This window comes from Bubalus bubalis, chromosome 3, assembly GCF_019923935.1.
Source record: "Bubalus bubalis isolate 160015118507 breed Murrah chromosome 3, NDDB_SH_1, whole genome shotgun sequence".
Classification (NCBI taxonomy): Eukaryota; Metazoa; Chordata; class Mammalia; order Artiodactyla; family Bovidae; genus Bubalus; species Bubalus bubalis.
This window is the reverse complement of record NC_059159.1, coordinates 55,160,986-55,188,929: the sequence shown is the minus strand read 5'-3', so window position 1 is coordinate 55,188,929 and position 27,944 is coordinate 55,160,986. Positions and strand designations below refer to the sequence as shown.

Sequence of the window (27,944 nt, the reverse complement as noted above, 5' to 3'; positions counted from 1 at the left end):
TCACTATGAGTATAACTAGTTACTGAGTCTTATGAGCCCTTGAGACATTGAAGTGGACAAGTTGAATTCCCAACCACACAGGGTCTTTTTTGTTAGAAGTTAGGGTATGTTGGGGAAAGGAATGCAAGTTTGAGCATTAGAATATGTCATATGTGTGGCAGAGTCCAATGAAGCTGGGACTGCAAAGCTTTTTTGCCCCGGAAGCCCTTCTGTCGCCACCTGAGGAGGTTAGTCTCTTGCCCTGATATCCTATAACCAATTCCCAGACTTGCCTAAGGCCTCTGTTGCTGCTATATTATATCCTCTCTCAAGCTGTGCCCATGGCTTCATGGGGATTTTCTGCGAGTGGACTCAGGAAGAAGAGTCTCAGGTTGGTTTTCAGATGGTTCTGCATGATTGCCGTGCATCACCTGAATGTGAGCAGCTTTGGCACTGAAGCTCCTCTCTGGGATAGCCCAGATGGTGGTGAAGGGGAGTCCTCCCGGTGGGCAGAACTTGGGGAACTTGGTTTATTTTGCCTGCAAGGAGAAGTGGCTGAAAGGAAGGGTCTGCACCAAATCATGGTTTGGTTGGAGAGTGGAACTGGAAGGAGCACAATGAAAAAATGGAAGGGTCTGAAGAAGAGGTCTGAGGATAGAGCCCTCTGAATGGCAGAGCAGGAAGATATTTCAGTTCCATGGCATGCTCATCACAGGGTAGAGGAAGGGCTTAATAATCGAGTGGTTGGGATGACCCATTTGGTAGACATCAGACAGTGCCCCCCACCCCAGCAACTCCTGTGAGCTCATGAACAAAGTGGCCCTGGCTATGATGGGGGCTATGTATGGGCTCAGTACCAGGAGCGTGTGTCCATCAAGACTGACCTGGCTACACCTATTGCTGAGTGCCCAATCTGCCAGCAGCAGAGGCGGCACCGAGCCCCTAACGTAGCACCATTGTTGCAAAGACTCAGCCAGCCACCTGGCATCAGGTTGATTACCCTGAACCACTGTCATGATGGAAGAGGCAGCGAGCCACTCCTACTGGAACTGCCACTTGTTCTGCATGTAGATTTCACTGCCCACAAAGCTTCTGCCAAAACTGCCATCTGTGGGTTTCCAGGACGCCTCATCCGCCATCGTGGAATTCACAGCAAATGAAATACAGCCGTGGGTTCTTGCTCTTGGAATTCACTGGTCCGTCCTTATTCCCCATCATCTTGAAGCAACCCCTTTGACAGATGATTGGTGGCTTTTTGAAGATTCAGTTATATTCCCAGGTAGGTAGTGACACCAGGCAGGACTGGGACAGTGTCCACCGGTTTGTGATGAATGCTTGAATGCTCTAAATCAACATTAGTTTCTTCCATACCCTGGATTCTGAAGTTCAGGAATCAAGGGATAAATACGAACGTCAGTCTTCTCAGGGTTAACGATCCAACAAAGTTTTGCTTCCCATCTCTGCAGCTTTAGCATCTGTTGGTCTAGAGATCGTCATTACAAAGGGAAAAATGCTTTCACTGTGTCACTTTGAGAAACAGCAAAGACTGCATTAAATTGGAACTTGAAGCTGCCATCTGGCATCTTTGGGCACTGAATCAATAGGCAAAGTACTGGCTGGGGTGATTGACCGGACTAGTAAGGGGAAAAAGGGTTGCTGCTACACAGTGGGAGTGAGAAGGGATACTGCAGGAGACCCTTTGGGGTGCCTCTTAGTACTCCCATATCCTCTGATTAAAACCAATGGAAAAGGGATAAACAATAAGATCCTACTGTACAGCACAGAGAACTATATTTGGTATCCTAAACAAAACGGATAAACAATAACGGAAAAAAAAATTTTAAGAATATATATATAACTGAATCTATATATAAATATAACTGAATCACTTTTCTGTACAGCAGAAATTAATACAACATTGTAAGTCAACTAAACACCAATTAAAAAACTAAAAGATAAATGGAAAACTACAACAACCCAGTTTAGACAGTCAATGTCCCAGACTTCACAAAAGGCTGGAGTCATCTCACCAGGCAAGAATCGAACAACTGAGGTGCTTGCTGAGGGCAAAAGAAATACGAAATGAATAGTAGATGATAGTGGTTGTAAATACTAGCAGGTGGCCTTGTGACCAGCTCTGGAATGAGCCCTCTAATAGTTACAAATATTTCTTCCTTACTTTGATGTGAATATATTTTAATAAATATTAACTACAATGGTTTTATCTCCTCTCTCTATCATTGAATCTCACGTGACTCATAATCACTTTATATGTAAGTATTTTAAGTTACAAGAAGTCAAAACAGGAGTGTAAATCAGCTAGGAAAAGAATGAACATTCAGTTCAGTTCAGTCACTCAGTCGTGTCCGACTCTGCGACCCCATGAATCGCAGCACACCAGGCCTCCCTGTCCATCACCAACTCCCGGAGTTCACTGAGACTCACATCCATCGAGTCAGTGATGCCATCCAGACATCTCATCCTCTCTCGTCCCCTTCTCCTCCTGCCCCCAATCCCTCCCAGCATCAGAGTCTTTTCCAATGAGTCAACTCTTCGCATGAGGTGGTCAAAGTACTGGAGTTTCAGCTTTAGCATCATTCCTTCCAAAGAAATCCCAGGGCTGATCTCCTTCAGAATGGACTGGTTGGAACACCTTGCAGTCCAAGGGACTCTCAAGAGTCTTCTCCAACACCACAGTTCAAAAGCATCAATTCTTCAGCGCTCAGCTTTCTTCACAGTCCTACTCTCACATCCATACATGACCACAGGAAAAACCATAGCCCTGACTAGACGGACCTTTGTTGGCAAAGTAATGTCTCTGCTTTTGAATATCCTATCTAGGTTAGTCATAGCTTTTCTTCCAAGGAGTAAGCGTCTTTTAATTTCATGGCTGTAGTCACCATCTGCTGTGATTTTGGAGCCCAAAAAAATAAAGTCTGACACTGTTTCCACTGTTTCCCCATCTATTTCCCATGAAGTGATGGGACCAGATGCCATCATCTTTGTTTTCTGAATGTTGAGTTTTAAGCCAACTTTTTCACTCTCCTCTTTCACCTTCATCAAGAGGCTTTTTAGTTCCTCTTCACTTCCTGCCATAAGGGTGGTGTCATCTGTATATCTGAGGTTATTGATATTTCTCCCGGCAATCTTGATTCCAGCTTGTGCTTCTTCCAGCCCAGCGTTTCTCATGATGTATGCTGCATAGAAGTTAAATAAGCAGGGTGACATTATACAGCCTTGACATACTCCTTTTCCTATTTGGAACCAGTCTGTTGTTCCATGTACAGTTCTAACTGTTGCTTCCAGACCTGATACAGGTTTCTCAAGAGGCAGGTAAGGTGGTCTGGTATTCCCATCTCTTTCAGAATTTTCCACAGTTTATTGTGATCCACACAGTCAAAGGCTTTGGCATAGTCAATAAAGCAGAAATAGATGTTTTTCTGGAACTCTCTTGCTTTTTCGATGATCCAGCAGATGTTGACAATTTGATCTCTGGTTCCTCTGCCTTTTCTAAAACCAGCTTGAACATCTAGAAGTTCACAGTTCACGTATTGCTGAAGCCTGGCTTGGAGAATTTTGAGCATTACTTTACTAGCGTGTGAGATGAGTGCAATTGTGCGGTAGTTTGAGCATTCTTTGGCATTGCCTTTCTTTGGGATTGGAATGAAAACAGACCTTTTCTAGTCCTGTGGCCACTGCTGAGTTTTCCAAATTTGCTGGCATATTGAGTGAAGCACTTTCACAGCATCATCTTTCAGGATTTGAAATAGCTCAACTGGAATTCCATCACCTCCACTAGCTTTGTTCATAGTGATGCTTTCTAAGGCCCACTTGACTTCACATTCCAGGATATCTGGCTCTAGGTGAGTGATCACACCATCGTGATTATCTTGGTCATGAAGATCTTTTTTGTACAGTTCTTCTGTGTATTCTTGGCACCTCTTCTTAATATCTTCTGCTTCTGTTAGGTCCATACCATTTCTGTCCTTTATTAAGCCCATCTTTGCATGAAATGTTCCCTTGGTATCTCTAATTTTCTTGAAGAGATCTCTAGTCTTTCCCATTCTGTTGTCTTCCTCTATTTCTTTGCATTGATCGCTGAGGAAGGCTTTCTTATCTCTTCTTACTATTCTTTGGAATTCTGCATTCAGATGCTTATATCTTTCCTTTTCTCCTTTGCTTTTCAGTTCTCTTCTTTTCACAGCTATTTTTAAGACCTCCCCAGACAGCCATTTTGCTTTTTTGCATTTCTTTTCCATGGAGTTGGTCTTGATCCCTGTCTCCTGTACAATGTCACAAACCTCAGTCCATAGTTCATCAGGCACTGTATCTATCAGATCTAGTCCCTTAAATCTATTTCTCACTTCCACTGTATAATCATAAGGGATTTGATTTAGGTCATACCTGAGTGGTCTAGTGGTTTTCCCTACTTTCTTCAATTTCAGTCTGAATTTGGCAATAAGGAATTCATGATCTGAGCCACAGTCAGCTCCCAGTCTTGTTTTTGCTGACTGTATAGAGCTTCTCCATCTTTGGCTGCAAAGAATATAATCAATCTGATTTCCAAAGGCAAAAAAGGGACCCTGACCCTGATACTCTCCTGGGGATGTTGTGAGAATGGTTTTGGTTGTAAAAGTGATAGTGTGTCATGTTAAACAGAAGCATGGCTTTGTTTTTGTCTCTATTTGAGAGTAAATGTGGTTTCAGGCAATGTGTGGATACCAAGTTAAAAAGGGGTCGACCGTAGTCTTTGTAATGTTCCAACTTACTTCAGCCAAACTGTTTTCCAGAATTAAATTTCCTCTGTGTTTCTGATTAGAATGGCCCACAAGACTGGAGATTCTATAACATTTGTAGGATGGAATTGTAGGGAAAAATTGATTTTTCCCTATATGTGAGCTGCTGCTTCACCTTATTAACTCTTGTCTTCTCATCTGTTTCTTAATTTCTTGTTTCATGAACTCCGTGTTTGCTTTAATTTCCTTGAGTGGGAGCAAAGTATTTAGCATTGCCTAGTGCAAACCTTCCAAGGACTGTTCCTCGTCTATTTCATCCGTCTTTTGTGTTTTGTGTTAATTTCCTCCATTTTAGTTGAGATTGGTTATGGGTATTTTTCATGCTTGTTTGTTTATGCATATGAATGAGGGTACCCTTTGAATGAGGGTAGTTATAGCATAATCTCATTCCCCATCCTGTTTGTTTGGTTAACTTTCAGATTGTTCCCTGAGTTTTTATTCTGGAAGATTGGATGTCGTGGGTCCATATGGCCTGTTTAGTTGTTATCTGCCTAAGGGAGGTAGATGCTGGGATCTCAAGCGATAAGAACAGATCTTCCTCAACTTTCGATGGGGTTGCTGCTGCTGCTAAGTCGCTTCAGTCATGTCCAACTCTGTGTGACCCCATAGACGGCAGCCCACCAGGCTCCCCCGTCCCTGGGATTCTCCAGGCAAGAACACTGGAGCGGGTTGCCATTTCCTTCTCCAATGCATGAAAGTGGAAAGTGAAAGTGAAGTCGCTCAGTCGTGTCCGACTCCTAGCGACCCCATGGACTGCAGCCCACCAGGCTCCTCCATCCATGGGATTCTCCAGGCAAAAGTACTGGAGTGGGCTGCCATCACCTTCTCTGTTTGATGGGGTTACATCCTGACAAACCCATCACGTGTTATAAAATAATAAGTTGAAACTGCATTTAATATACCTACCTTACCTATCTTATCTAGCATAGCCCCAGCCTATCTTAAATAAGCTTAGAACACTTACATTAGCCTGCAATTGGGCAAAATCATCTAACAATACAATAGAGCTATTGTATAATAAAGTACAGACTGTCTCATGCGATTTGTTGAATACTGTACTGAAAGTGAAAACCAGAATGGTTGTCGATGTCTCACGATCGTGTGGCTGACCGGGAGCTGTGGCTGCTGCCGCTGTCCAGCATCCCAAGAAAGCGTTGTAGCAGGCATCCCTACCCAGGGAAAGAGCACAGTTCAGCATAGGATGGAACTTCCCTGGTGCAGTGGATAGGAATCCACCTGCCAGTGCAGGGGACATGGGTTCGACCCCTGGTCCAGGAAGATTTTACCTGCCACGGAGCAAGTAAAGCCCATATTCTGCAACTGCTGGACCTACACTCCACAACTGCTTGAGTTTGCACACTCTCAGGCCTAGAGCCACAACTACGGAGCCCACGAGAAAGGGCAGCTCCTGCTCACCGCAACTAGAGAAAGCCCACGCACAGCAACAGAGACCCAGCGCAACTGAAAACAAGTCAATAAATAAGTAAATAACTTTTAAAAAGAAAGCAAAATCTGATGTATGGTTTCTACTGAATGTAATTTGCTTTGCATCATCATTGGAAAATTGGAAGGCAAACTGTCGCAAGTCATGGGCTATCTGTATTGGGAACCTTCCTTAGGGCCCTATTCACTAATGGCAGAGGTGCCTAGATTTTGCTGTGGTCCCCTGCTGTAGGATGAACCAACCACTTTTTGCTTTTTGTTTTTTGGGGGTTTTGTTTTGTTTTTTTGGACCAATCACTTTGGCAAAAAGCAAAGTCCAGAGAGACCTAGGGACTCCTTATTTGCTTCATCAGAGCAAGTGAGAGAGAAGAGTCAGGGAGACAAGGTGAGCAAGGTGGAGGTCACCTTCCTTCATAGCCTGATCCCAGAGTGCTATCTTATCACCGGCTCTTAAGAAGCAAGTCAGTAGGTCCTGCCCTTGTGTAGGTGAAGGAAATTACACAAGGATGTGAATACAAGAAGCAGATATCCCTGGCAGCCATTGAGAGACTGTCTACCAGGTGGCTTAACACTCATTTTCTACTGCCTCCCTCTATCTTTTTTCACCTCAGAACTCTTCTTATCAAGAGAAGGGGCAGAGGAGAAAACATGATGATGTATAGACTTTCAGGATCTCCTCAAGTCTCACACACCTGAGGTAGAAGGGGCTTCCCTGTGGCCTTAAGTTCAACTCCAAAATCCTTAGTTAGTTCAGTTCAGTCGCTCAGTCGTGTCCAACTCTGCACAAGTGTAGCTTTAGCATCACTCCTTCCAAAGAACACCCAGGGCTGATCTCCTTTAGAATGGACTGGATGGATCTTCTTGCAGTCCAAGGGATTCTCAAGAGTCTTCTCCAACACCACAGTTCAAAAGCATCAATTCTTCAGTGCTCAGCTTTCTTCACAGTCCAACTCACATCCAACTCACACATGACCACTGGAAAAACCATAGCCTCGACTAGACAGACCTTTGTTGGCAAAGTATTGTCTCTGCTTTTGAATATGCTTTCTAGGTTGGTCATAACTTTCCTTCCAACGAGTAAGCGTCTTTTAATTTCATGGCTGCACTCAACATCTGCAGTGATTTTGGAGCCCCAAAAAATAAAGTCTGACGCTGTTTCCACTGTTTCCCCATCTATTTCCCATGAAGTGATGGGACTAGATGCCATCATCTTTGTTTTCTGAATGTTGAGCTTTAAGCCAACTTTTTCACTCTCCACTTTCACTTTCATCAAGAGGATTTTTAGCTCCTCTTCACTTTCTGCCATAAGGGTGGTGTCACCTGCATATCTGAGGTTATTGATATTTCTCCTGGCAATCTTGATTCCAGCTTGTGCTTCTTCCAGCCCAGCATTTCTCATGATGTACTCTGAATAGAAGTTAAATAAGCAGGGTGACAGTATACAGCCTTGACGTACTCGTTTTCCTATTTGGAACCAGTCTGTTTTCTATGTCCAGTTCTAACTGTTGCTTCCTGATCTGCATATAGGTTTCTCAAGAGCAGGTCAGGTAGTCTGGTATTCCCATCTCTAGGGAGATGCAAAAGTATGGGCTCACAGAAGCACTCCCATGATATGCAGCTCAGCTATCTGGAACAGGTATCCTGTGTTTTCACAGCCTGAGTTTCCTCAGGGCTCACCGTAGGGAGTGACTGCAGGCTGGTGGCTGATAGGTGGCACGAATTCTTTTCATCCCTGAGTTCCCTCAGCGCTCACTGGCTCACTGCAATCAGAGATGAATTTGACATCCTCTGTCCACTGCTATGGCAGGAAACAGTCCATTTCTCTGGAATTTCAACCCTCAGTGATACTCACTTTTGGCCTTGTCTGCACATGAAATTTGTCACATTCTCTCTCTCTCTTTAGGCCATGCCACGTGACCTGTGGGATCTTGGTTCCCGACCGAGGCTCAAATCGGGTCCTCAGCAGTGAGAGGGCAGGGTCGTAACCCCTGGACCGCCAGGGAGTTTCCTGCCACATTTTCTCATTTCAGAAATGTGGTGTTTTCCTTTTGCTCTGTTCTCTTTTCAGGTTTCTTGGCAGATGTAGCAGTTCACTGTCGCAGAAGTCTTGGGAGCACCACCTTCAGCGATAGCGAGGAGAACTGCGTTTCTCACAAGGAATTGTGACTTAGGGCCATCCGTTGCATGGTTAGCTGCACTTTATGGAGCCTATGCTGTAGGGTAGGTAATCAGGCAGATTGTAGGCTGAGTGTCCAATATGAGAAACTTTCTGAATGAGGAATCACCTGGCACTGGTCAGAAGGGCCATTATCAAAAAGACTGCTGGAGAGAGTGTGGAGAAAAGGCAACTCTCCTACACCTACACTGTTGGTGGGAACATAAATTTGTATGGCCACTTTGGAGAAGGAGGGAGGTTTCTTTAAAAACTAAAAGTAGAACTATCAGATGATCCAGCAGTCCCATTCCTGGGCATCAGATCAGATCAGATCAGATCAGTCGCTCAGTTGTGTCCGACTCTTTGCGACCCCATGAATCGCAGCATGCCAGGCCTCCCTGTCCATCACCAACTCCCGGAGTTCACTCAGACTCTTGTCCATTGAGTCAGTGATGCCATCCAGCCATCTCATCCTCTGTCGTCCCCTCTTCCTCCTGCCCCCAATCCCTCCCAGTGTCGGAGTTTTTTCCAATGAGTCAACTCTTCGCATGAAGTAGCCAAAGTACTGGAGTTTCAGCTTTAGCATCATTCCTTCCAAAGAAATCCCAGGGCTGATCTCCTTCAGAATGGACTGGTTGGATCTCCTAGTATATTGTCACCCTGTTTATTTAACTTCTATGCAGAGTACATCATGAGAAACGCTGGACTGGAAGAAACACAAACTGGAATCAAGATTGCTGGGAGAAATATCAATAACCTCAGATATGCAGATGACACCACCCTTATGGCAGAAAGTGAAGAGGAACTCAAAAGCCTCTTGCTGAAAGTGAAAGTGGAGAGTGAAAAAGTTGGCTTAAAGCTCAACATTCAGAAAACGAAGATCATGGCATCCAGTCCCACTTCATGGGAAATTTCTGGGCATACATCCAGAGAAAACCATAATTTGAAAGGAAACATGCACCCCAATGTTCATTTACGATGGACAAGAGATGGAAGCAACCTAAATGTTCATCAATAGAGGAATGGATAAAGAATATGTGATACATATATACAATGGAATATAAAAAAGAATGAAATAATGCCTTTTGCAGCAACATGATGGACCTAGGGATTATTATACTAAGTGAAATAAGCAAAGACAAATATCATATGATATCACTTATATGTGGAATCTAAAAGGATTATAAAAATGAATTTCTTTACAAAACAGAAACAGACTCATAGACTTCAAAAACAAAACTTATGGTTACCAAAGGGGAAAACTGTGGGCAGGAGCAGGGGGAAGGGATAAATTAGGAGTTTGAGATCAACATACACACACTGCTGCTGCTGCTGTTGCTAAGTCGCTTCAGTCGTGTCTGACTCTGTGCGACCCCATGGACTGCAGCCCACCAGGCTTCTCTGTCCATGGGATTCTCCAGGCAAGAACACTGGAGTGGGTTGCCATTTCCTTCTCCAATGCATGAAAGTGATAAGTGGAAGCAAAGTCGCTCAGTTGTGTCTGACTCTTAGCGACCCCATGGACTGCAGCCCACCAGGCTCCTCCATCCCTGGGATTTTCCAGGCAAGAGTACTGGAGAGGGGTGCCATTGCCTTCTCCAATACACACACTACTATATATAAAATAGATAATCAACAAGGATCGACTACATAGCAAAGGGAACTCTATTCAATACTCCAGTAATAACCTATTTGGGAAAAGAATCTAAAAAAATGGACCTATGTATATGTGTTAATATAACTGAATCACTTCACTATACACCTGACACTAATATAACATGTAAATCAACTATTTTTAAGAAAAATTAAATTTAAAAGAGAAGTCCTCTGTCTTAAAATGAATCTGTCTTCTATTTTAGGCTACTTCAACCACCTGGGCAAGTCTTCCCTGACTGTAGCCTTCTCCCATCTTGTCCCCAGAGGACTAAGGCTCTCACTGCTCAGAGACCGACTCCCTTGGATCGCCACTGCTTTCTCACATGTTTCCCCATCAGACTGTAGAGCTCTTCTGGGAACAGAACGCATCTTACTCATCTTCAGATCCTGTAGCTTTCCCAGTCCCTAAAAGCACAGGGCAAACCCTCGACAAACCAAACTAAATTTGAGCATCACGCTGCAGCCTGGAACCTACTTGAGAAATGGAGAAGTGCATCTCCAGTTGAATGCTTGCATTTTCATTTGGGACTTAGGTGATGTCAGACTTCCCCTCACTGAGCAGCCCTTTCACCCGTCTCTCGTATCACTCGATAACCTTAGGGGGATTCTTGCCTGGGGCATATTCATTGCATCATTTGTGTTACATCTGTTTGACATTTAACATGGACCAACTTGAAATCTAGCCTGGGTTGCATTTTTTTCTGTCACCTCCTTAGAGTCTTGATGAGTTTCTTGATATGCCAAGTCTTACTGGAGATACGTAGGACTCCAGTCCATCAACAGATACGCGGTATTTTTTTAAGTTAAAAATGTTTTTTTATAATTATTTTCTTATCACTGGTTGATCTCGAAACCACTTTACAAAAAAGTATTTTGCCCTTCTTGACTCTCCATCTTACAACGATTTACATTTCTTCATACACACTGCTAATAACTAACCATTGCCATGTACGAAACACTGGGGCAGGTGTTTACATGCCTCATCTCATTTATTCTTCACATCAACCCCAAGAAATGGGCACCTAAAAACACCACCCTATTTTATTTATGAGAAAATGGGTTTACTGAAATTAAGAATAATCTCTTCCAATCTCGATCCATATGGAATCTTTCCTCCCAGTTTTAAGGTAAAGGTCTGCAGCCTTTAATAATCTCTCTGTACCATGAAAAGATTACCACGGTGAGTTTGGTGAACATTCATCATCTCATATGGGTTTAAAATGAAAGAAGCTATATTTGCCTTGTAATGAAAACATTTAGGATTTACTCTCTTAACAACTGCCATGTAAAACATTGTTGTTCAGTCGCTAAATTGTGTCTGACTCTTTTGCAACCTCATGGATTGTAGCCTGCCAGGCTCCTCTGTCCATGGGATTTCACAGGCAAGAATACTGGAGGGGGTTGCCATTCCCTTCTCCAGGGGATCTTCCTGACTAAGGGATCAAACCCACATCTCCTGCACTGCATGTGGGTTCTTTACTGCTGAGTCACCAGGGAACCCCCTACAACAGTGTTAATTATACTTACTACGTTGTAAATTACATCCCTTGTACTTTTTTATTTTATAATTGGTCCAGTTTCCCTGACCCCATCCCCCACCTTTGCTGCTGCTGCTGCTAAGTCGCTTCAGTCGTGTCCGACTCTGTGCAACCCCATAGACGGCAGCCCACTGGGCTCCTCTGTCCCTGGGATTCTCCAGGCAAGAACACTGGAGTGGGTTGCCATTTCCTCCCACGTCCAGTAAACACCAGTCTGATCTCTATTTCTATGAGATTGTTTGTTCATTGTTTGTGAAGTATAATTACCCTACAACACAATGCTATGTTAGTTCATGTTATACAAAATAGTGACTGAAAATTTCTGTATGTTTCAAAATGATCATCACAATGTGTAGTTACCATCTGTCACCATACACAGATGTTATATAATTATTGATTATATTCCCCACACTATAATTTTCATACCCATGACTCATTTATTTTGCAACTGAAAGTATGAGCCTCTTAATCTTCCTCACCTATTTCTCTCCTCCCCCCGCCACCTCCCCTGTGGCTACCACCTGTTTATTTCTATATCTATTGTTCTCTTTTGTTAAGTTTGTTCACTCGTTTTGTTTTTTGGAATCCACATATAAGTGAAATCACGCAGTATTTGTCTTTCTCTGACTTGTTTCACTTAGCATAATACCCTCTAGGTTTGTCCATGTTGTGGCAAATGGAAAGATTTCGTTCCTTTTTACGGCAAAGTAAAATTCCACTGTGTGTGTGTGTTTGCAGTGACTCGATGGACGTGAGTCTCAGTGAACTCCGGGAGTTGGTGATGGACAGGGAGGCCTGGCGTGCTGCAATTCATGGGGTCGCAAAGAGTCGGACATGACTGAGCGACTGATCTGATCTGATCTGATGTATATATATCATATCTCCTTTATTCATCGATTGATGGACACTCAGGTAGCTTCCATATTTTGACTATTGTAAATAATGGCACAGTAAACATAGGTGCACGTATCTTTTCTAATTATTCTTTTCATTTTCTTCAGATAAATTCCCAGTAGTGAAACTGATGGATCATTTGCTAGTTCAATTTTCGACTTTTTGAGGAACCTCTATACTACTGTCCATGGTGACCACACAATTCACATGCTTATCCACAGGTTATAAGAGTTGCCATTGCTCAGGACTTCCCTCCTGGGCCAGTGGTTAAGAATCCACCTGCCAACGCAGGGGACTTTGATCCCTAGTCTGAGGACTAAGATCCCACATACCGCAGGGCAACTAAGCCCATGTGCCCTAGAGCCTGTGCTCCGCAACAGGAGAACTCACCGCGCCGAGCCACTTGCACACCCAGCTGGAGGGTAGCTCCCGCGCACTGCAGCTAGAGAAGGTACGTGCACAGCAATAGAGAACCTATGTGCCACGATGAAAACCCAACATGGTCAAAAATAAATAAATAGAGAACCTATGTGCCACGATGAAAACCCAACATGGTCAAAAATAAATAAATAGAGAACCTATGTGCCACGATGAAAACCCAACATGGTCAAAAATAAATAAACAAAGATTAATTGACAATAAAAAAGAGTTCTCATTTCTCCACACCCTCACCCACACTTGGCATTTGTTGTCTTTTTAATAATAGCCATTCTATATTTAAAAAAACAAACAGTAGCCGTTCTGATAGCTACGATGTGATATCTCATTGTGGTTTTTTTTTGAAGTATAGTTGATTTACAGTGTTCAAGTGTATAGCATAGTGATATGTGTGTACACACATACATTTAATGGTGAAAAGTGGAAAGTACTTCAACTTAAATATATACTTTTTCAGATTCTTTTTCCATACAAGTTATTACAAGACACTGACTATAGTTCCCTATGGTATACAGTAAGTCCTTATTATTTATGGTTTTGATTTACATTTTCCTTATGGTTAGTGATGTTGAGCATCTTTTCATATGCTGGTTGGCTGTATGTATGTCTTCTTTGGGAAAATATTTAGATTATTTGCTCACTTTTTTTCTTTCACTTACAAAAGGTAGTCTGTGTTTCTTTAGAGTCACAAGCAGTTGACTGAGTCAGTGTGACTCAAACCACAAAGATACCATTTCTCCTTCGCTCCTTTCTGGGTCCCAGGGTTGGCTGGGGCCCAGCATGGCAGGAGGGCTGCCTTCACAGATTCACAGGTTCCTCATTGCAGGCAATGTGACTGCGAGAGGTTGACCAGATAGTTCACCATCAACAGGTCATTGATGTTGTTGTTCAGCATGGTCTGGAAGTCCTTGGGAACTCTACTGGGTACTTGGTTAATCAAACTTATCAAGAAGTGGCCCAGGGTATTGTTGGCTGACACCTTTCCAGACAGCGAGCCCTCCACACACTGCAACAGAGTGCTGGGGGGCCGCCGACTTGCTGCAGGTCACTGGAGAGGCTGACCACCTGGTAGAGACTAAAACAGGTCAGGTCAACTCCAACGCGTCCAGTGTCTAACATGGGTCTTTCACCATCAGAAGGTGACCATCGCCCCCAGGGCCCTCCGAGGAACATGCATTAAAGTGCTGACGAGGCCTGGATGCTGGTGTCCACCGTGAGTTGGATGGGGTTGGGGGCTTCTGGGCTGTAGTACTCAACGGATCAGCACTGAGTGCCCCGTGATGCTGTGAGCCGAAGCGTGCCAGCCCAGAATGGGCTCCTCTGGAGAGACTTTCCTGTGCACTTGATACATGTTCTTAGCGAATTCCACGTCAGCAGTCACCTCATCTCCTGACTCGCTGTGTGGCACTGAAAGGCAATTGGTGACTTCCACTGAGTGCGTGTCAACAGATCCCAGCAGGGTCCAGATAACTCAGGCAGCTCCCTCGTTGCGTCGCTCGTAGCTGTCCACGATGGAGGCCAAGATGACCACGCGGCAGCCGGGGAAGGGGCCTGGGAGGGCAGGGCCAGACAGCAACTGTGAGGGGGGTCTGCGCTGGGGCCGGGGATGAGGCCGCAGAGGGGGCTTTGGGTGGGGTGGCGGGAGGCGCGCTCGCCGGTACTGCTGGTGTGTGACCATCTTGTTGAGATGGTATTTGCTCACTTTTTAATTGGGCTGTTTTTTGTGTTTTTGTTGTTGAGTTGTATGTATTCTTTGTATATTTTGGATATTAACGCCATATAGGAAATACTGTTTGCAAAGATTTTTCTCCCCCTCTATAGGTGATCTCTTCATTTTGTTGACAGTTTCCTTCTCTGTGAAAAGCTTTTTAATTTGATGTAGCCCAATTTATATATTTTTGCTTTTTTTCACCTGAGGCGATATATATTAAAAATATTATTAAGACTCATGTAAAAGTATACTGGTTATATTTTCTTGTAGGAGTTTTATGGTCTCAGATCTTACGTTTAAGTCTTTAATCCATTTTGAACTTATTTTTGTCTGTGGTGTGAGACATATTCAGCATGTAGCTGTCAAGTTTTTTCAACACCATTTATTAAAGAGGCTATCTTTTTCCCATGATATATTCTTGCCTATTTTGTCAGAGATTAATTGCCCATATAAATGTAGGCTGATTTCTGGATCTATATTCTGTTCATTGATCTACGTGTCTGTTTTTGTAAGAGTATGATACTGTTTTGATCACTTTAGCTTTGTAGTATAGTTTGAAATCAGAGCACATGATACCTCCAGCTTTGTTCTTCTTTCTCAAGATTGTTTTGACTATTCAAGATCTTTTGTGTTTCCCTACAAAGTATAGAATTATTTGTTCTAGTTCTGTAAAAAAAAAAATAATGCCATTGGTATTTTGATAAGTATTGCATTGTATCTGTAGATGGCTTTGGGTTGTATGGTCATTTTAACAATATTCATTCTTCCAGTCCATGAGCACAGGATATCTGTCCATCTGTTTGTGTCATCTTTAATTTCTTTCATCAGCATCTTATAGTTTCCAACTATAGGTCTTTTACCTTCTTAATTAAATTTACTTCTAGGTATTTTATTATTTTTTAATGAAATTTGACTTTTTAAAGATTTAATTTAATTAAATTATTTATTTAAGTTTTGGTTGTGCTTGGTCTTGGTTCTGCCTGGGCTTTTCTCTAGCTGTGCTGAGCCGGGGCTACTCTCTAGTTGAGGTGCACAGGCTTCTTTCTGCAGTGGCTTCTTTTCTCGGGAGTATGGGCTCTCGGCCGTGGGGGCCTCAGTAGTTACGGCATGCGGGCTCAGTGGTTGTGGCTCCCAGGCTCTAGAGCACAGGCTCAAGACTTACAGCCTACAAGCTTAGTTGCTCTGAAGCATGTGGGAATCTTCCCAAATCAGGGATTAAACCCCTGCATTGGCAGGCAAATTCTTTACCACTGAGCCACCTGAGAAGCCCTTTTGATGGGATTTTAATTGAGACTATTTTCTTAACTTCTCTTTGTAATAGTTAAATAAACTATGAGTTTTTAGAAGCACAACAGATTTATGTATATTAATTTTATATCCTGCAAATTTACCAAATTCATTGATGAGTACTATTAGTTTTTTGATGGCATCTTTAGAATTTTCTATGTATAGTAGCATGTCATCTGCAAACTGTGACAGTTTTACTTATTCTTTTCCAATTTGGATTCCTTTTTTTTCTTTTTCTTGTCTGATTTCTGTGACTAGGAGTTCCAACACTATGTTGAATAAAACTGGAGAGAGGGGACATCTTTGTCTTGTTTCTGATCTTAGAGGAACTTTTGGCTTTTCACCATTTAAATTTTATTTATTTATTTATTTATTTTTGGTTGTTCTGGGTCTTCAGTGCTGTGCATGGGCTTTCTCTAGCTGTAGTGAGTTGGGGCTACTCTCTAATTGCAGTATGTGGTCTCCTCACTGTGGTGGTTTCTCTTGTTGCAGAGCTCTAGGGTGCACAGACTTCAGTAGTTATGCTGCATGGGCTTAGTTGCTCCATGGCATATGGGATCTTCCCGGACCAGGGATCAAACCCATGTCCCTTGCCTTGGCAGGCGGATTCTTAACCACTGGACCACCAAGGAAGTTCCAGCTTTTCACTGTTCAGTATGGTGTTAAGCTGTAGGCTTGTCATATATCACCTTTATGATCTTAAGGTATGTTCCCTCTATATCCACTTTCTGGGGAGTTTTTAATCATAAATTTAAATCATAAATTATGACTTTATCAAAAGCTTTTTAATAAAATTTTTGTGTTTCTATTGAGATGAGTATATGATTTTTGTTCTTCAGTTTGTTAATATGATATGTCGCATTGACTTGTGAATATTGATCCATCCTTACATCCCTGGGGTAAATCCCACTTGATCATTGTCTGTGATCTTTTTAATGTATTCTTGAATTCAATTTGCTAATATTTTGTTGAGGAATTTTTCATCTATGTTCATCAGTGGTATTGGCCTTTAATTTTTGTGTGTGTGGTAGCTTTATCTGGTTTTGGTATCAGGGTGATGCTGGCCTTGTTGATTGGGTTCAGAAACATTTCTTCCTCTGCAATTGTTTGGAATTATTTGAGGAAAATAGATGTTAACTCTTCTCCAAGCAATTGGTAAAATTCACCTATGAAGCCATCTGGTCCTGGACTTTTGTTTGTTGGAAGTTTTAATATTATTGATTCAACTTCATTACTGGTAATTGGTCTGTCCATATTTTCTATTTCTTCTTGATTCAACCTTTTGTACATTTCTAGAAGTTTGTCCATTTCTTATAGGTTGTCCATTTTATTGTTGTATAATTGTTCATAGTAATTTTGTTAGTAATATGATCCTTTCTATTTCTGTGGTGTTGGTTCTAATGTCTCATTTTTCATTTCTGATTTTATTAATTTGGGCCTTCTCTATTTCTTTATTGATGAGTCTGGCTACAGATTTATCAATTTTGTTAACCAGCTCTTGGGCTTCCCTGGTGGCTCAGTGGTAAAGAATCTGCCTATCAATGCAGGGGACATGGGTTCAATCCCTAGCCCAGGAAGAGTCCACTTGCCATGGAACAACTAAGCCTATGTGCGATAACTACTGAACCAGAGTTCTAGAAGCAACTTCTGAGCCCACGTACTGCAGCTACTGAAGCACATGTGCCTAGAGCCCGTGCTCCATGAGAGAAGACGCTGCAATGAGAAGCCTGCACAGTGCAACAAAGAGCGGCCCCCACTCACAGCAACTAGAGAAAGCCTGTGTGCAACAACGAAGCCCCGGAGCAGCCACAGACAAAGAAGTCTTAATAAAATAAAAACAGTTGCTAACATACTTTAAAAAAGAACCAACTCTTAGTTTCACTGATCCTTTTTTTCCTCTCCATTTCATTTATTTCTGCTCTGATGTTTTTATAGTTCCTTTAGGTGTAAAGTTAGGTTGTTTGCATGAGATTTTTCTTGTTTGCTGAGGTTAGCTTGTATCACTATTAACTTTCCCCTTAGAACTGTCTATGTTATATAGACTTCGGATTGCTATGTTTTCATTTTCACTTGTCTGTAGGTACTTTTTGATTTCCTCTTTGATTTCTTCATTAATCCATTAGTCACTTGAGCTGATTTTCTCTATCCTTGATGATCGTTATCTGAATACAGTTGTAAAAAATAGTTAACTCTCCAAATACTTTTTCTGGATTCATGGTACAGTTTCATACCTTCTTCTACGGTCAAGAAGAGAGAGTTCAAGCTCAGGAACCATATGGAAATTTAATTTTTTAATGTTTTTAATCATCATGTATTTATATTTTATGCTCTACCTTTTTTTTTCATTTAATAGTATTTCTAATGAAACTTTCTAGTTATTGGAACTTCTGGATTGGTGAACACATCAAGGTGCTGGGAGAACCATGTGTTTAGAGAGGGCATGGAAACTGCCCTCCCTCACCCCATACTGTGCCCTATGCATGTCTTCCATTTGTCTATCCCTGAGTGGTATCCTTTGTAATAAACCAGTAATAGTAAGAATGTTGTTTCCTGAGTTGTTCTAGTGAATTATTGAAACTTGGAGAGGTATTTGTAGGAACCCCCCAATTTGTAGACAATTTAGATAGAATTGTGAGTACCCTGACCACCCATTTGTGACTAATGTCTGAATTATGGGACTAAACCCTTAAACCTGTGGTTTCTGATGCTAACTCAGGTGGTTAGTGTCAGAATTATATTGAATTGTAAGACACCTAATTGGTGTTAGAGAAACAGAGAATTGGTTGTTGGTGAGGGAAAAAAACCCACACATTTGGTATGAGAAGTATTATGAGTTAAATAAGTTCTTTCATTGTATGAAGAAAATATGGTATTTGTTAAAACGGTCTTTGCTCAGTGAAACATACTTTGGGAAGAGGGAAAAATGAAAGAATTGGGTATGAGGAACCTTTAATCCCTGATGGTCACATGGTCACCCACAGTATGGAGCAGCTGCTGTGCTAGGATAAGTTATTGATACTAACAGTAAAAGTTAATAATTCATGGGGAGTTGGTCCACTAGATACATAGGAAATACAAACTAATAAGAAAAAAAAGTCAAATACACAGTCCTTTGGTTATTACTACCTGTAAAGACTAGAATGAAATTAAAAGAGTGCTGAATCAGAACTTGATGCTGAACCAAACTCAGATGTCTATCAGTCTGAGGTTCAGCCTCTAGACTCAAAGCTACTCCCAAAAGGAAGGATTGATTATGTGGGGAAACAGAGCAACTCTAATACCTCTGGTCACCATGGAGGTGGTCCACATTGGCAGAGGACAAAATCAAGAAACTATTGAAACAAGAGGGTATAGTATGAAGAATCTGCCTTATTTTGTGGATTGGTGTATCAGCTTCCTGTAGAACCATTAGTAGAGTGGATTATGAGAATAATTTAGGGGCACTGTCTTTGGTTTTGAAGGTTGCAAAGTGGAAGAGCATGTTTAGGTTGATGTAGGACCTGCAGCTCAGTATGGAACAATCACAGATGGCGATTCAAGATCCAGAAATGCTGTAGGTTATTCCCAAGGAAACACCAGTCTGGTGAATGAAAGCCAACATAAATTCTGTTTACCCTGAGAAGGGAGGCTATCTGACTCTCCCTATAAATTCCAAATGAACATCACACATGAGACAGCTGATATGTTCTGATGCAAGCTGTGTGGGACCGGCTTTATGATAACTGGTATGTTCACCTGCTGAATATGCCCGTGTTAATATAAAACAATAAGACAGAAGAAAAATGGGTTTATTTGGGAACACCAAAGAACTTCGATTCAGGACATAAAATCCTTGATGAAGCACCAAGTCTTGAGAAAAAGAAAAAAAAAATGTTGGTTTTTGGTTTTTTTTTTAATATAGGAAAAGGGGGAGTTGGGAACAGCTGTTGCAGATAGAGTCCATTGGTGGACTTGCCGGGTGTTCCAGTGGTTGAGACTCTGCCTGCCAATGCAGGGGACACAAATTCGATCCCTGCTCCGGGAAGACTCCACAGGGCAAGTGGAACCAAGCCCATGCACCACAACTACTGAGCCTCAGTGCTCTGCAACAAGAGAAGCCGCTGCGAAGAGAGGCCCCACACGCCTCGACAAAGAGCGAAGAGCAGTCCCTGCTAGCCCCAACTAGAGAAAGTCCCCACGCAGCAACAAAGACCCCAGCACAGCCAAAAATAAATAAATAAATAAAAGACTTGACCATCAGGGATTTAAAAACAAAAAAAAGAGCCCATTGGAGGAACATGGAAGCTCCAAATATAGAGGCTTTTCATTGGCTGAGTTATGACAAGCTCTCATTGACTGGGCTGTTGCTGGGCAAGGAGAAATTCTTCCTCTGCTCGCTTGGTGTAAAGCATTAACCTTTTTCCCGTTGGATATACAAGGGTAATATCTCTTCCTATAGGGCCTACAATTGACTTCAGGTGCTAGTGCCTGAGAGCTCCCCCTTCTGGCCTCCTGACTCCATTTTAAATGAGAGTTCTGTTTATTAATTTTCAACCTGTTACCCAGGTCATGATAAAAGCCGTGGTTAAGGGGGGTGCTGCTGCTGCTGCTGCTGCTAAGTCGCTTCAGTCGTGTCCGACTCTGTGGGACCCCATAGACGGCAGCCCACCAGGCTCCCCCGTCCCTGGGATTCTCCAGGCAAGAACACTGGAGTGGGCTGCCATTTCCTTCTCCAATGCATGAAAGTGAAAAGTGAAAGTGAATTCGCTCAGTCGTGCCTGACTCTTAGCGACCCCATGGACTGCAGCCTACCAGGCTCCTCCATCCATGGGATTTTCCAGGCAAGAGTACTGGAGTAGGGTGCCATTGCCTTCTCCAAGGGGTAGTGGGGTGCAAGGAGATCCAACCAGTCCATTCTGAAGGAGATCAGCCCTGGGTGTTCTTTGGAAGGAATGATGCTAAGGCTGAAACTCCAGTACTTTGGCCACCTCATGCGAAGAGTTGACTCATTGGAAAAGACTCTGATGCTGGAGGGATTGGAGGCAGGAGGAGAAGGGGACAACAGAGGATGAGATGGCTGGATGGCATCACCAACTGGATGGACGTGAGTTTAGTGAACTCTGGGAGTTGGTGATGGACAGGGAGGCCTGGTGTGCTGCAATTCATGGGGTCGTAAAGAGTTGGACACGACTGAGCGACTGAACTGAACTGAACTGAAGGGGGGTGCCCTATTTCACTGGGCACCATGTGTAACTTTACTGCTGCAAAATCAGCAATAATCCCAGAAGCCTTTTTGAATCTGCTGTCTCAGCTTCTCCTCATGGGCTTTGCAGTTGCCAATAAAAACACCAGGTTAATGAACAAGCGAATGTGGAAATGTTGAAGTTGAAGGAGGGTCAAGGAACACAATCCAGCAGGGTGGAAGTCTTTCGAAATGAGATAAATTAAACTGAACATTGATTGGATTGAAACAAAAGTCTTAATACAGCAGGATTGAAGGTTGGGTGGACAAAAGGGAACCCCCCCCACCCCCCAGGGGGCTCCAAATAAGTCCAAAAGGGACCCCCTGGTGGGACCCAAATAAGTTCATTCTATTTACTTTCAGTTTGAAGAGCTTTTTTTTTTTTTAATTTATGAAGCTGGCATACAAAGAATTGCAATGAGAAACCTGACCTGGGATGGGGCAATAGCTAGGCAGTGAACCAGGATAAAGGCTGTTAAAGTAACCAGATTAGGGCCAAGATGGAGTCATTCATGCTAAGCCACTTGTCAGCAAACCAAAACTGCACTGAGTGTTTATGCTGGGCTCTCCCAGGAAAGAAGAACCTAGGCAGACCGTCAGCTTTTGGCCGCTCAGCGCAAGTTACCTGGCCCAGCGCTTCTAAGACTTCCCTTTCCGCCATGCAAGGAAAGAAACCCTGCCTTAACCAGTCTGCAAATGCCCAGTGTAACTTCCCTCTTCCTACTCCCTTCTGCCTATAATTCTTGCCTTGTACAGCTCTTTGAAGCTCCTATATATTGCTAGATTGATGCTCCCCAATTTATGAATTTCTGAATAAAGCCAGTAAGATCTTTACATTTTACTCGGTTGAATTTTTTTCTTTAACACACCTGACAAAAGGCCAGAGTCCCCAGGCTCAGCCCCTTGCAGCAAAGCGGACCCAACACTTTATGTACTTGAGTGGGTGAAATAAGGGAATGAAGGAGAAAACCCTAGGACTCATTGACATGGAAGCCCCATGCCCTGTGGTACCAAAATGTATCAGTGAAGCCTGAGGCAGGCTTCAGTGAGATGGAGAGAATACAGTGATAAATGGGCTGATAGGATGAAGATGAAGATTTGGGTGAAAATTGTAAGGCTGACGTGGACTTTATGTGAAAAGAGTGTGTCTTCTTTACATGAACGTTCTGAGGGATGGATATCATGTCTGAGCGGGGACCACCTCCCTTACCTACAGTTAGAGATGTGAGGATTGATGGGGTTAACGTGAAAGTTTAGATGAAAATTTGTATATTTGAAGTGGTTGCATCCTTTTTATCTGAATGATTATGGGGCTGGACATTATGTCTGACTAGGGAACTGTTTCTGAAAACAGAAAGTGTGTAAGTGTGTAATACTGCCTTCAGGCAGTATTAATTGGATGTGCCAAATTGGAACCAATAAGACTGCCTGAACTCAAACAGTATAGAGTACAGACTGGAGTCCTGACGTGGACAAATTCTCTATGCAGTAGCTGTGTGTGGTGCAGACTGGGACTTATTGCAAAAGCCTGTGAGCACCTCCCAGGGCTACGCACTAGGATTTTAATGAATTTCCATCTGAGGGGCAATACTAGCTTGCTATCAGACATTAATCAAAACTGCCCATAAGATTTAAGGATAGGAAAAAATCTTTATACCTGAAATGCCTATGATGTCTTGGATGACATCAGAAAAATACTATCAGGGAGGGCATTGCCCAGAAGAGTTCCATAATAAAATGGAAATTAAAAAAAATCAACTATATTACAATTAAAATAGACTAAAGTGAAATGGTTTTTTTCCATTTGACTGTGTGGATCACAATAAACTGTGGAAAATTCTGAAGGAGATGGGAATACCAGACCACCTGACCTGCCTCTTGAGAAACCTGTATGCAGGTCAGGAAGCAACAGTTAGACCTGGACATGGAACAACAGACTGGTTCCAAATAGGAAAACGAGTACGTCAAGGCTGTATATTGTCACCCTGCTTATTTAACTTATATTCAGAGTACACCATGAGAAATGCTGGGCTGGAAGAAGCACAAGCTGGATTCAAGATTGCCGGGATAAATATCAATAACCTCAGATATGCAGATGACACCACTCATATGGCAGAAAGTGAAGAGGAACTAAAAAGCCTCTTGATGAAAGTGAAAGAGGAGAGTGAAAAAGTTGGCTTAAAGCTCAACATTCAGAAAACTAAGATCATAGCATCTGGTCCCATTACTTCATGGGAGATGGGGAAACAGTGGAAACAGTGTCAGACTTTATTTTTGGGGGGCTCCAAAATCACTGCAGATGGTGACTGCAGCCATGAAATTAAAAGATGCTTACTCCTTGGAAGGAAAGTTATGACCAACCTAGATAGCATATTGAAAAGCAGAGACATTACTTTGCCAACAAAGGTCCATCCATGGCTCATGTACGGATGTGAGAGTTGGACTGTGAAGAAAGCTGAGCTCTGAAGAATTGATCCTTTTGAACTGTGGTGTTGGAGAAGACTCTTGAGAGTCCCTTGGACTGCAAGGAGATCCAACCAGTCCATTCTAAAGGAGATCAGTCCTGGGTGTTCATTGGAAGGACTGATGCTGAAGCTAAAACTCCAATACTTTGGCCACCTGATGTGAAGAATTGACTCATTGGAAAACACCCTGATGCTTGGAGGGATTGCGGGCAGGAGGAGAAGGGGACAACAGAGGATGAGATGGCTGGATGGCATCACTGACTCGATGGACATGAGTTTAAGTGAACTCTGGGAGTTGGTGATGGACAGGGAGGCCTGGCGTGCTGTGATTCATGGGATCACAAAGAGTTGGACACGACTGAGTGACTGAACTGAACTGAAAGTGAAATGGTTTATACAGCATCATGCTATCAATGGAAAGCAAGGACTCACAAGCAAGGAGCCTCTTCTCCCCTAGCACTGACTTTGAAACTGTATGAGGAGTTGCCAGATTCTGCCATTACTTGGACAGTGCCCTGTAAATGCCTTGTAAACCATTCTCAACTGGCCAACAAAAAGTTGCTTTGTTTATGAATCACAGTCATAAGGTGAACAGATAGCATCATGTTTGGAAGGCCACCACTCTGATCAAAGAAGTGAAGTGAAGTGAAAGTTGCTCAATCGTGTCTGACTTTTTGTGACCCCATGGACTGTAGTCCATGGAATTTTCCAGGCCAGAATATCGGAGTGGGTAGCCATTCCCTTCTCTAGGGGATCTTCCCAATCCAGGGATTGAAGCCAGGTCTCCCAGATTGCAGGTGGATTCTTTACCAGTGGAACCACCAGGGAAGCCCCTGATCAAAGAAGGCAAGAACAAGTCAGCAAGGTGAGCTGGACTGCATGCTGTTTTCCTAGCAGTGGTGGGAGAATCAAACAGTAATAAAAGCCCCTGTGTTTTGGGTTTCCCCTACTTGTGGGCAAAGATCTATGCCAAAAAAAAAAAAAAAAAAAAAGACCTATGCCTGTGTAATGAAACCTGCACAAAACCCCCATACAACAGGATCCTAGGAGCTTTCAGACTGGTGACCACATCATGGTGCTGAGAGGCTGATGCACCTGGAGCGGACATGGAAGGTCTGTGCCCTTCACCCCCCGCCTTGCCCTGTGCATGTCTTCCATCTGAAGGTGAAAGTGTTAGTCGCTCAGTCGTGTCCTGACTCTTTGTGACCCTATGTTCTATAGCCCGCCAGGTTCCTCTGTCCATGGCGTTCTCCAGGCAAGAATACTGTAGTGGGTAGCCATTTCCTTCTCCAGGGAATAATAAACCAGTAACAGTAAGTAAACAACAACAATAAACTTTCCAGTTTATTTATATAATTTATGTAATTTATTTGTTCATAGCACTTCTATGAAATTAATATATAATAGTTTATGTCATTCATCTCTTGTTGGCTTCTCTTTATATTTATGGCCACAAGCATCCTGTATCTACAGCAAGATAATATTTTGAAATATTCATCTTTATGGTTTTCTTCTCTACTGATCCAGAGACATCTTAAATGTCATAGGAAGAATTGCAGTTGTTAAAGCAGGAATGCGGGCAAGAAGAAATAGTTAACTTTTGATTTTCCAACCTAAGGGCCTGAAGCCTACTTAAGAAACATTAGGAAACCACAGTCTTTGATTTTGCAATGGAAAATAAAGGACATTTGAGGATCAAAAGGATCCTGCAAAAAAAAAAAAGGGCAGGGAATGTGTGCCTGAACAACAGACGATATCAAAGATAAACAAAGCTGAATACTAGCTCAAGTGGTGAGGATAGATTTTATTCAGTAATACTATTGCCACAGGGAAGAGAGTTCAGCATAAACTCAACTTCAGTTTTGCAGGGGTTGAGATAGAATTATACATTTGGGATCAGTGGTACATAAATGGCATATTAACTGGCTCCCCAATATAATTTCTCTTTTTCTCCCCAGTTGAGATGTAATTGACCTATGACCTGTGTAAGGTATGCAGTGTGTTATTTTGATAATTTGTATGTTGCAATATGATTACTACCGCAGTGTTTGCTAACACCTCTATCATGTTACCTAATTGTCATTTCTTTTTTGTGACGAGAACTATTAAAATTTAGTCTCTTAGCAACGTTGACGTTTATAGTACAGCATTGTTGATGATAATTACTTGCTGTGCGTTAGATCTCCAGAACATATTTACTAGCTGAGAATTTGCACCCTTAAACATCTTCCCAGTTCCCCCATTCACTCGGCTCCTCCCACCCGCAGCCCCTGGTAACCACCATTCTGCTCTGTTTTTCATGAGGTCACCTTTTTAGGTTCCACCAAGTGACACCACTCACTGTTTGTCTTTGTCTGGCTTGTCTCCCTTAGCACGAAGCCCACAGGCTCCATCCATGTTGTTGCAAATGGCTGAATTTCCTTCTTTCTCTTGGCTAAACGGTATTCCACTGTGTGTGCGTATATATAAATTTTCTTCATTCTATCAGAGTCTTAACTTTGTTCAGGACACCATGTCTCAGGTAAAAGATACTTTCTCTGACTTCCTGGCTGCTGGAAATGACCAGTTCTGACCAATGACAGGTAAACAGAAGTAGCCAGGTAAGAGTTTCAGGAAACTTTATACAAAGTGATAGATTGGACTTTCATGCATTTTTGTCATTCCCCCATATACCTGCTTTGGGATATGGAAGCTGGGGGCAGAGCATCTATCTTGTTATTTAAGGCAAAAAGAGCTTGCGAATGAAAGCTACATGTGAGTGTGGTAGAGGGGATCAAGGGCCCCTCGGACGCTGGTGACTTGGCAGGCTGCTGTGCCAGCCCCAGATCGTATATTTTTAATCTTACTAGAAAACAAGCCCCTCTTTGGTTGAGCTAGTAGTCACTTTTTCAGCTGTACAGTTGTCCCTCTGTATCCGTGGGGAATTAGTTCTGTTGCAGGAAAGAGGACCCCTTCCAGGGCCTGAGAGCAGACTCTTGTCCAACACTTAGAAATCAATTGTCTAAGGAGACACAGGCTGACAAAGCAAGAGACTTTGTTGGGAAGGGGTGCCTGGATGGACAGTAGCTGGGGAAGGGAACCCAGGAGAACTCCAGCACGTGGCTCGCAGTCTCAGGTCTTATGATAATGCGGTTAGTCTCCCGGCTGTCTCTGGCCAATCATTCTGACTCAGAGTCCTTCCTGATGGTGCGCCTCACTCAGCCAAGGTGGACTCCAGTGAGAAGTCTCGGGGGTTGGTAGGACATCTGGACTGGAGTCTCATCTCTCCTTTTGACCTCGACCAAATTCTTCTGATTGGTGGTAGCTTGTTAGTTCTGCATTCCTTGCAGGGCCTCCTGTTGTAAAATAACTCACACAAGTGGTTACATCGTGTCTGGCCAGAGCAGGCAGTTTCAGTCACTGTTAGGTTCCCCTAACAGCTCCAGGACCCTGCCCACAAGGACACCAAAATCCAAGGATAGATCATACAAAGCTGGCCCTCCACACACCTGTGGGTTCCACATCCATGGTACAGGTCAACTATATACAGGCAAATGCGGTCCTGATACTGTTGGCAACTGAACCCAAGGGCCTTAATGCAATTGCACAGGAGTATGTCTAGACTCGGAGAAGGTGATGGCACCCCACTCCAGTACTCTTGCCTGGAAAATCCCATGGATGTAGGAGCCTGGTAGGCTGCAGTCCATGGGGTTGCGAAGAGTCGGACACGACTGAGCGACTTCACTTTTCACTTTCATGCATTGGAGAAGGAAATGGCAGCCCACTCCAGTGTTCTTGCCTGGAGGATCCCAGGGACGGGGGAGCCTGGTGGGCTGCCGTCTATGGAGTCGCACTGAGTCGGACATGACTTAAGCGACTTAGCAGCAGCAGCAGCAGGTCTACACTGTAAGAGGAGGGCTTAGGAAGACTCCTGTGAGAACTTGTAACACTAACTGCCGGATACTGGAGCTGACTCGCAAGGGAGAATGTTCAAAAGAGTGCTTAGAAGTATTGGCAAGACCAAGAAGCAAAGTGGGTAAAAGAACAAGCTCTGTCACCAGAATTCAATCCTGGCTCATGTCACTACTAGCCAGGTGACCTACAGTCATTGACTTAATTGTTCTGTGCTTCAATGTCCTTATTTGTAAAATGAGGTTAACATAATAATAGGGTTATTATGATGAAGAAATGCGGAGCTTATACAGTAAGTTCTCAGTCAACACTAGCTGTTGTTATTGTCAATCATTCCACAGAAAGAGGATTTTCTTTTTTTTTTGGAAAGACTTATCTCTTGGGAAGCCTGGCAAAGGGTACTACCCGCCATGGGATTATCAGACATTGGTCATGGGAATAGTCTAAAGAAATTTCTCTCCATGGTGTCA

General features: G+C 43.0%; 1 pseudogene; it reads right to left on the bottom strand.

Annotated features, from left to right (window-relative positions):
- Window positions 1–13,697: 13,697 nt before the first annotated feature.
- Window positions 13,698–21,779, bottom strand: LOC102412908 (annotated as a pseudogene).
- Between the last annotated feature and the right edge of the window lie 6,165 nt (window positions 21,780–27,944).